Source organism: Eriocheir sinensis, chromosome 24 (genome assembly GCF_024679095.1).
Source record: "Eriocheir sinensis breed Jianghai 21 chromosome 24, ASM2467909v1, whole genome shotgun sequence".
In the NCBI taxonomy this organism is placed as follows: domain Eukaryota; kingdom Metazoa; phylum Arthropoda; class Malacostraca; order Decapoda; family Varunidae; genus Eriocheir; species Eriocheir sinensis.
In genome coordinates, this window is record NC_066532.1 from 13,560,467 (window position 1) to 13,571,057 (window position 10,591).

A 10,591-nucleotide genomic window follows, 5' to 3' on the forward strand; every position below is an offset into this window, starting at 1 on the left:
GAGCGTCGGCGGGGATGTTGTCTTCGCCTTTGACGTACCGGATGTCTGTCGTGAACTGAGAGATGAAGTCGATGTGGCGCAGCTGCCTGGGAGAGTAGGTGGACTTGTTGTTGATGAAGGTTGTGGCAAGAGGCTTGTGATCGGTATATATGTGAAATTCCCGGCCTGCTACGAAATATCTGAAGCGTTTGACAACCTTGTAGATGGCGAGAAGTTCCCTGTCGAAGGCGCTGTACTTCTCATCGTTGTTGAATTTCTGCGAGAAGAATGCAATGGGTCTACATGCTCCATTCACATACTGCTGCAAGACTCCACCAACGCCGGTGTCTGAGGCATTCGTTGAAATTGAAGTCATGGCGTCTGGAGTAGGGAATCTGAGTGTGGTAACTGCCTTAAGTGCCTTCTTGGCTTTGAGGAAGGCGTCGTCAGCTTCGGGAGTCCAGGCGAGTGTGACGGACTGGCCTCTCTTGCAGGGCTTGATCATGGAGTAGAGTGGCTGGAAGATGAGCGCGCAGTGTGGAATGAAGCGGTTGTAGTAGTTGATCATCCCGAGGAACTGCTTGAGCTGGCGCTGAGTTGTCGGCTTCGGGAACTGTTGAATGGCGTCGCAGCGGGAAGAGATGGGAGTGATGCCTGAAGGGGAGACGGTGTGGCCGAGGAAGTCGACGGAGGTAACACCAAACTCTGACTTGTCAAGGCTTATCTGGATGCCGTAGTCCTGGAGACGGGCGAAAACTTGCTCTAGGTGTCGGCGGTGTGTGTCAGCGTCAGGACTGGCGATGAGGACGTCGTCGATGTAGGCGAAGCAGAAAGTCAGTCCTCGCAGCACTTCGTCCATAAACCTCTGGAAGGTTTGGGCAGAGTTCTTGAGTCCAAAGGGCATCCGTACGTACTCGTACAAGCCGAAAGGTGTAACGATGGCTGTCTTCGGGATGTCTGCTGGGTTGACTGGGATCTGGTGGAAGGCTTTGATGAGGTCGATCCTGGAGAAGATGGTGGAGCCAGCAAGCTGTGAGGAGAACTCCTGAATATTCGGCACCGGATAGCGATCCATGACGGTGCGCGAGTTGAGGGCTCTGTAGTCGCCGCATGGTCGTATGTCACCGTTCTTCTTGGGCACGACGTGGAGGGCAGACGACCAGTTGCTTGAGCTGGGGCGGATAACACCTTGGCGCATCAGCGACTCGAACTCGGCCTTGGCTTGTTGGTAGCGTTCTGGAGCTAAGCGGCGAGCCTTGGCGTATGCTGGTGGTCCGGTCGTCTCGATGTGGTGCGTGACGTGGTGCTTCACAGGGTTGTCCGCTGTGTGTGGCTGTGTCAGCGTCGGGAAAGACTTGAGGAGAGACGCGAACCGGTTGCCTGCGCCGATGGTGGAGATGTGGGTGCTTTCGCCTGCTGCTGCTCTGGTCCTGGTTGAGATGGATGTCAGTGGATCCAGGAGCTTGCGACTCTTGAGGTCGATTAGGAGATTGTAGTGAGACAGGAAATCGGCGCCCAGGATAGGTTGTGAAACTGTTGCCACGTAGAAGGTCCACTCGAACGACCTGCGAAGGTTGAGGTTGAGCTGGAGCGTTTGTTTTTTTGAAGACAGGGATCCCCGTGCCGTTAGCAGCGTAGAGGCGGGCGATGGTCGGCAAGGACCTCTGGCTGGGTGTGGCGGGGAGGACGCTGACTTCGGCTCCAGTGTCGATGAGGAAGTTGGTGCGGGAGAGTGGATCGAAGATGTGGAATAGCTTCGAGATGTGCTGGCGGGCGCTATGCGCCATTAGTGTCCGCCGGGGCTGTTTAAAGAGTCCTGGAAGGTGCAGGGAGACGTACACTTCCGGGCGTCTCGGCCGAATCTGTTGTGATAGTAGCAGACGCCAGGCGTGCGTCTAGGCCTGCTGTCAGATCGGGAGCGGCGGCGGTGGGGGTGGGGTGATGGGGAGCGTCGACGAGGGCGGCCACGGACCTCCTCCTTAAGGGCGCTGACCTCCAGAAAGAGCTGGGAGACGAGGGCTGAGAGCTGCTGGACCCCGGTGGTGTTGGCGACGCTGGAGACCGTTGGCTGGGGTGCAGCCGGGGAGGAGGCTAGAAAGTCGTCCGCCAGCTTGGCGAGGCCCTCCAGTGAAAGCGTGTTCTTAACGGTGAAAAGGCCCTGCTGGATGTGTGGTGGTAGCCGTTGATAGAAGAGGTGACTGAAGACCTCCTTATCAAAGGACTCATATTTTTCGCCGAGGAGCCTCTTCATGCGTCGTAGCAGGTCCGAGGGCTTCTCGTTCCCGAGTTCCTCCTTGGATAGCATTTCCTGAAGCCGAGTGGTGACGGAAGGCTCCAGGCGGGATAGGATGGCAGCTTTGAGGTCCTCGTATGGAGTGTCGGAGGAGGCAGCTTTGGAGATGGTATCGGAAACCTGCGAGAGGACGTCTAGGGGAATGAGTGCGGTGGCGTGGCTAAACTTGGTGAGACTGGTGGTGATGCGGTGAGGCTTGAAGTTAACTTCAAGGATAGTGAACCAGAGCGTTGGTTCGTGGCTCGTGAAGGTAGGGCCGCGGAAGCTGGCCACGCTCCGCTCGCAACAGTCCTCAGGCATCCTGAAGGAGCGGTAGGGGACAGAGCGCTGAGCAGGTGCGCCGCGTCGAAAGGTACGGAGCACAGGGATTGGAGCGGGTTGGGGAGCACACGCCGGAAGGGACGTCACGGCACACTTTGATACTTATGTAGATGGTAGGCCACGGGCGTCATTCGTCACTGTTTATACACGCACATACACTTGGCACGCCACGGAACGGTGCGAGTTATAAGGGCGACACTACACTCGATGTCGGCGGGGTGACAGAAGGCGCTGACGGGCGTCAGGGGCCACGGCGGCGGGAGTGCCGCTGCAGAAGCACCAGCGATATTGCCGAGGTCACGGAGGTAGGAAGGGCGCCGATAGAGACGCCGGGGGGCCGCAGCGGCAGGAGGCTGGTGAAGCGGTGGGTGAGTCGATGTGTTGGGCTGACGAGGGAGGCAGCCGCGGGCGCAGGGCGGCGACCAGACAGGGTGAGGTACGGTGGTGAGGCTGGGCTGGGCTGGGTAGGTGAGGCGAGGTACAGCGGGGCGATGGCAGGAGTCCCCACGCGAGTTGCCGTCGGCCGGAGCGGGGAGAGCGTGACCAGATGCTGAAGCCTGCCGGCAGAGAACCCACGGGTTACGTGGTGAGGGTCGGGGCTGGACGTGGTCTGCGGTGGAGACGGCGGGTACACTGGGCCGGGGCTGGAGGGGGGAGGGAAGTCCACGTTCAGCTGCAGCGGTGGCGGCAGCGGGTGGGTAAAGAAAGTGAGGGATGTACCTCTAGGTCACCATTTGTAGCGGTAGCCTAGACCGCTACGTGAAAGCCAAGCATTGCTGCTTGTGTGCTTTCGGCCGCCGAACGAAGCTGTGAGCTTCGCCGTATTAAGTCCGCTAGGGCAAGCCTTTGTAGGTTAATAGAAACAACTATTAACTAGTGGTGACTCCATTGGAGAGGAATTTTTTTTTTTTTTGTAGAGGTTTATTGTGCAACTATACAATTTATCTGATGCCCGGGATTAGTATCCATTACATGCACATGCTCTGATACATAATAAATACACGGGAACAATATGATATAGTTGGACAAAGCGGGCATCGGCCCGCCGCTGTCGGGGGTGTTCGGTGGCGGTGCAGGCTAGCGGCGTGGTGTCGTGGCAGCGCTGTCAGCGCGGCTCACGTCGCCCGGCTGTGCGGGGTGCGGGCGTTGGTCACCGTGGGGGAGGTGCCGCCCGTAGCACCTCGAGGAGGACCTGTGTCGGGGTGTGTCGGACCGTGAGGGCGGCCTTGGCTTCACACCGCCTCAGGGGCCCGCCGTCTCCTGCAGGATGGGCGGCAGCCGCTGGCGCTGGTCTGAGGCGCGCGGTGGCTGGGCAAGACAGGAGGTAGTGCACCAGGGGGCGGCGGGCGCGCTCTTCACAGTGCTCGCATATCCGCCCATCGAAGCCGTCGTACAGCTCCTCCCTGGTGCAGTAGCCCAGTCTGAGGCGCTGCAGCAACGCGTCGTCTGCCCTGCGCTGCTGGTAGGCGGCGTCCAGTTGGGTGTAGGCGGTGGCCGCCGCGTACCAGGCTGCCTGTTTCTTCGTCCCCTCCAGTTCTCGGAGCTGCTGGTGGGCGTGGTGGACTGCTGCGTGTTTGGCCTGTGTCTTGGCCTGTTGCAGGCTTGGCCGCACAGGTTTGGTGACGGTGGGGCCTTTGGCTGCCCTCTTGGCGGCCTCGTCGGCGGCGTCGTTCCCTCTGACTCCCACATGGCTGGGGATCCAGTGGAGCCGCACCCGCCTGCCTTGCGCTGCAAGGCTTTGCAGGATGCCCAGGATGGCGGTGATGAGGCCCACGTTGTCCTTGGGGTGGCCTTGTAGCGCCTGCAGGGCCCCCCGGGAGTCTGTGTGGAGCACGACGGTGTCCTCTTGGCGATGCTGTGCGTGCTCGAGGGCGTGCAGGATTGCCACTAGCTCTGTTTGGAGGGAGGAGCAGTGGTCTGATGTCCTCCACGCCCGCTGCCGTCCACCAGTGACGAAGGCGGCGCCCGTCCTCCCGCTGTCGGGGTCGACAGAGCCGTCAGTGTAGTACACCGCAGCGCCCCGCTCAGTGACCTGCGCCATGGCCATCAAGGCGTGCTGACGCAGCTCCGCGGTAGTGCACTGCGCCTTGCTGGCGGGCAGCTGTGTGGCAGTGAACACTGCGGCAGAGGGCTCCCAGGGGGCAGAAGGCCTGTAGGTGGGGTGCGGGCGGTCCGGCTCTCGCCACAGCCAGTTACCCGCGTGCCGGCTGGTGTTGGCAGCAATAGTGGTGCCGATTAGCCACCTGTTGTTGTGGAGGCACTCGACGCCCTGTGCCATGGCTAACTGGAATCTTTCCGGCGCCACGCCCTCCACGTCGCGCTGCAGCACTCTGGCCACCCGGCAGGCCATGATGCAGTCCACCCTGCAGGTGAGGGGCACCAGTCGGGTCTCATTCTGCATCACGCAGGCGCTGGTCCACCGCGGTGCTCCCAACATGGTCCTCATGGCGTTGTTCTGCACCACCTCCAGGCGCCGCTGCTGGTGCCGGGACAGGCCTACGAGGACAGGTGCGCTGTAGTCCACCAGGGAGCGCACCGCCCGCAGGTAGTACAGCCGGAGGACGGAGAAGGTGGCGCCCGCCCACGGCCGCGTCATGGCCCTCATGACGTTGAGCCGGGCCAGCGTCCTTTCTCCCAGGTAGGTGACCTGCTGTGTGAAGGACAGCTGCTGGTCTATCCACACCCCGAGGTACTGGTAGGAGGACGTCCAGGCCAGCCCGACTCCCTGGACGCGCAGCTGTGCGGCCGGCGTGGTGTCCCTGATGGCCATGGCCCGCGACTTCCCAGGGGAGATCTTGAGCCCCAGCTCCTCGCACTTGTCGGTGATGATGTCAAGTGCCTCCTGCGCCCTGGCGAGCTTGTTGCCCCTCCCGGTGACGACGAGGGCGAGGTCGTCGGCGTAGCTCAGAAGAGTGGTGCCCTCCCGGAAGGGCAGCGCCACCAGCTGCTCCATCAGGAGGTTGAACAGGCACGGGCTGAGTATGCCGCCCTGGGGGGTCCCGTTCTCGAAGCCCCTGAAGGAGGATTTGAAGCCCTGAAACTTGACCCTGGCCCGCCGCTGTTGGAGGTAGTCCTGGAGCCAGGCGAGTAGGCGTCCTCGGATCCCCTTTCTCACGAGGGCGGTGAGGATGGCGTGTGGGCTGGCTAGCTCGAAGGCTTTCTCAAGGTCGAGGAAGACCGTGATGGTGGGACGGTTGTTGGCGTGGACCAGCAGGGTGATGAGGCTGTCTGCTGTGCTCTTGCCCTTAGTGAAGCCAAACACGTTGGGGTGCGGGCTTCCCATGCGCCACTGGAGGCGAGACAGCACCATCCTTTCGGCGGTTTTCCCTGTGCAGCTCAGGAGGGAGATGGGCCGGAAGCTGTTTGGCTCCTTGGGCTTGGGTATGGGCTGAATGTCAGCGTCCTTCCAGGCGGGCGGCAGGCGGCCCGCCAGCCACGACGCGTTGAGCAAGGCCAACAGCGCTGCGTCTCCGGCGGGCCCAGCGTGTGCCAGCATGGAGTAAGTCACGCCGTCCGCTCCCGCGGCCGTGTCTCTCCCTTTCATCGCCCTGGTCAGTTCCTGTGGTGTGAAGGGTTGATCCGTCACGTCAGCCACGTCTCGCGCCTCCCTGACCGCCACGTCGCGCAGTGGCCGTAGACGCTGCTGGAGTTGGCGGGTGTGGGGGGGGAGCTGGTTGCTGGAGCCCCTCGTGGTGAAGGTGTCGATCAACCTTTCTGCCTCCTGGCGTGGGTGAGGATGGGCGGCTGGGCGGGGCTGCGCCGCCCCGGAGGCCCTTCTGAGGCTTCTCCACAGCTGGCCCAGGGAGGTGTGCTGGTTAAAGGTGGCGCACCATTCCAGCCATTTTGCCTCTTTGGCCTTCAGGGACACCTGACGCGCACGCGCCACCACGTCCTGCAGGAGCCTCTGGTTGGTGGCGTTAGGGCGCTTCCTGTACAGCTTCCTGTGCACGTTGACGCGGTGGTTGTGTTCCCGCACCTCCTCGCAGTAGAACCACCAGTCGGGGCGTCGGCGGCGGCTCGAGGTGCTCCTGGGGATGGCCGCGTCTGCTGCGCTCTCTATAGCCGCCGTCAGGTCCCTCTCCTGCTGGTGTAGGTCTGCGGGCGGCTCGTAGGTGGACCACCATTCGTCGAGAGTGGCCTGAAACTTGCTCCAGTCGGCCCTCCTGACGTTCCACCGCGGGGGCGGGAGAGGGGGAATGGGCGGCGCCACAGCGAGGGTGGTGATGGTGCCGTAGTGGTCGCTGGTGAGTGTGGGGTGCACCTGCCAGGTGGCGCCGGGCAACAGGTCACTCGACACCAGTGTGAGGTCAAGCCGCCCCCCGCGGATGTGGGTGGCCTCGCCGGTGTTGAGGAGGTGGATGTGAGGGACGTCCTCGAGGAGAACTGCCAGGTGGCGGCCCGTCGTGTTGGTGGGAGACACGGAGTGCAGCGTGGGGTGGTGGGCGTTGAAGTCTCCTGCTACGAGGAGGCTGGAGTGAGAGGCGAGGGTGAAGAGCTCCCCTACCTCCATCACGTGTCGCTGGCTCCTGTATAGGTTGTAGACACTGAGCGAGAGGGCCCCCAGGTGGAGCTGTAACGCCAGGACCTCCACGCCGTCCCCGCAGTGCACCGGGGCGGCAATCCGGCGATGCGGTATGGAGCTCCGCACTAGCGCTGCGCAGCCGCGCCCGCCTTCCTGGGTGGCCGGGAGCGCATGGTAGGTGTAGCCTGCCATGCGCCACTCAAAGTCGGCCGGCGCAAGGGTCTCTTGTAGGAGGACTATGTCGAGCTCCTCCTCGAAGACAGCCTGCAGCACCTGGTGCCTCTTGGGTCGAAGGCCCTGCACGTTCCACTGGAGCACCTTCAGCCCGGGCGCAGCGGCTTGGGCCGTGGGGGGTTCGGCTTCAATGTGCTCCTCCATCTTGGTGCTGCACATCCGCTGGGTGGGGGGAGAGCTGTGTGGCCTCCCTCGGTGTTGGTGGTGGATGGGGAAGCTGGCTGTCACTCCCCGCGATGGCTGTGGTCACCACGTCGCGGAGCAGGGCGTCCAGCTCCTCCTCGGTGGAGGGGTTGCTCTCCGGGCGGGCCAGCATCATCTTCACCACCTGCACCACACGCTCTAGGATGGTGTTGACTGTGGCGCGGGTCTCCTCGCTGAGGCCCGTGCTGTCCCCTGAGGGTGCACGGCCATTCGAGTGTTGTGGCGGGGAAGTGGGTTGCGCTGCGGGCGGGGTGATGGGTTGCTGCGCTGCGGGCGGGGCGATGGGTTGCTGGGCTGCGGGCGGGGCGGTGGGTTGGGGCTCCCTTTGGTGTGCTCGCTGTCGTTGGCGGCGCCTGCCATTTCCTCTCCTCTGAGGTAGAGGCTGTTGGGAGGAGGGAAGGTGTGGCGGGGGATTAGCAGGATTAGCAGAACTGGTGGTGGGGTTTCCTCCCCTCATTGTCGGCTGCTCGCCCTCCCTAAATCCGGCCTGACCTGAGGTGGCCTCTCCAGGTGCGGGGTCCCTGGGGTCTCTGGGGGGTGGTCGGGTGACCCACGCCGGCCGATTTGGCAGTGGCGCGGGAACAAATCGGTGGTTGCCATGGCGACGTGGGTGCCCGCGTGGTTCCTGTTGCAGCTGCTGGGGTCCCCGTGCCTGCGTCCTCCGGCGTCTCTCGGGGCACTGAGCGTTCCACGCGTGGTGCTTTTTGTTGCAGTTTGGGCACCTGGCGGTGGTGGCCTCTTTGGCCTTGTGGCGCCCGATGCATTCCTCTGTCGGGTGGGCCTGGCTGCACACGCCACACCTGACGGGGTACTTGCATGTTGCCTTGAGGTGGCCGAAGCGGTGGCACTTGTAGCACCTCACAGGCTCTCCTCGGTCGGGGCGCAGGAAGTAGCGGCCCCAGCTGCCCAGGTCGAGCTTGGGCGGCGGTGGTCCCTCGTACACCAGTAGCACCTGCCTGGTGGGGATATTAAACCTGCCCGCCCGTAGCCGCTTGGCGGAGACCACATGGGGGTGGGCCTCTATCGCCTCGAGGGGGAGGCTGACGGGGTAGCGCTCTAATACCACCCTGTGCCTCCTCTCGCTCGGGTCGAGGAGGATCACCCTGTCGCCCTCCTGAGCGAGGCGGCGCAGGAGTGCCGCCGACTCGTCGTCCTTGGGGGTGAGGATGTACTCGCCGGCTAGCGTTGGCCTCACCTCTATCTTGAGTCTGGGGTGCTCGCCCTCGAGTGCAGTCACAGCCTGGTAAGCACTGGCTGCCTCTCGTAGGGTTCCCAGCTTGAATTTTGGTCGGGCGCCGCTCCGGGTCCTGGACACCGTGACCCAGCCTTCGTCGTTCCCGTCGTCGTCCTCACGCTGGTCCTCGCTCATGGCGCTCTCGTCGATGACGAGTCTACCACTATCGTCATCGTCGCTAGGAGCCTCTTCGGTGATAGGGAGCTCCTGGTCTGGGCTGCCTGGGGCCTTCCTGGGGGTCGCGTACCCTGCTGAGGGCGCCTGGGGGGAGTTGAACCGCATCCTCTTCGTCATAGTACGGAAGGCAGGGGGTTCCCCTTGGCGTGGTAGGAACAAGGCACGGCGGGGTGGGAGGCCCGCGTGGCCTGGGGCGCGGGACGGCGGGAAGTGGAGAAGGGAAGGAAAGGGGGGGGGGGGTCGGGGTCACTATAGGGGTGGTGGTAGAACACTGTGGGGGAGGGAGACACGTGGCCTGGGCTAAAGAACGGCGGGAAGGGGGAAGGGGCGCGGCGGCGTGGTGGGGACACAGCACTGTGGGAGGAGGGAGACCCGTGGCCTGGGCTAAGGGCGGCGGGAAGGGGACGGGGCGCGGCGGCGTGGTGGGGACACAGCACTGCGGGAGGAGGGAGGCACGTGGCCTGGGCTAAGGACGGCGGGAAGGGGAAGGGGCGCGGCGGCGTGGTGGGGACACAGCACTGTGGGAGGAGGGAGACACGTGGCCTGGGTTAAGGACGGCGGGAAGGGGAGGGGAAGGGGCGCGGTGGCGTGGTGGGGGCAGCACTGCGGGAGGAGGGAGACACGTGGCCTGGGCTAAGGACGGCGGGAAGGGGAGGGCACGGTGGTGTGGTGGGGACAAAGCACTGCGGGAGGAAGGAGGAGGGAGGAGGGAGACCCCCGTGGCCTGGGTCACGGACGGCGGGGAGAAGTCACACGTGGTGGGGGCGGCGGACGTAGGGACGCCCCACCCTTAGCACAAGGGACCGACGCGTCGTTGCTAAACGAGGTGTAGAGCGGGGGAAGCTGAGGAGGTCGAGGGCCGCCACACCCAGGGCGCCTCGATGCGCTGCCGGGCTGAACCTGTTGACCTAACCCCGTGGAGCGGAGCGGGAACCAGCGTCCGCTCTCTTCAGGGTCGCGCGCGAGACTGATTGGAGAGGAATTTTATTTTTGGGCATATGAATGTTATTACATATGGTAAATAATATTTACAGAGGTTGATATACATTATTATATACACGGTTGATGATTTGGTGTTATTATCTATGTTGGTGAGTTTGTTATAATATATGTGATGATTTGGTACATGTTTATGATGTAGTGACCCACGACTCGATGAAATATGGAGGATGAGATGGTGTGTGTGTAATAGAAGGCGGAAGAGAAAGAGAACGTGGTGAGTCAAAGGGTAGACTAAAGAATTAAAGATGAAGAAAACGGGAAGATTTAGAGGGTCACTACAGGGGTCAGAATCGCGTCAAACCTCAAATTCTCACAGCAATGCATCGATGCAGCAAATAAAGCGAACAGAATGTTGGGCTTCATTAAAAGAAACTTTGTATTCAAGAATAAAGATGTAATACTCCCGCTCTACAACAGTTTAGTCAGACCCCACTTGGAATATGCGGTACAGTTTTGGTCTCCCCATCATGCAAAGGATATTGCTAAATTAGAAGGTGTTCAGCGTCAGGCAACGAAAATGATCCCTTCCTTGCGCAACAAATCCTACGAAGAAAGGCTTTCTACCCTTAACATGTTCTCTCTTGAGAAACGTCGCCTCCGAGGAAAACTGATCGAATGTTTTAAA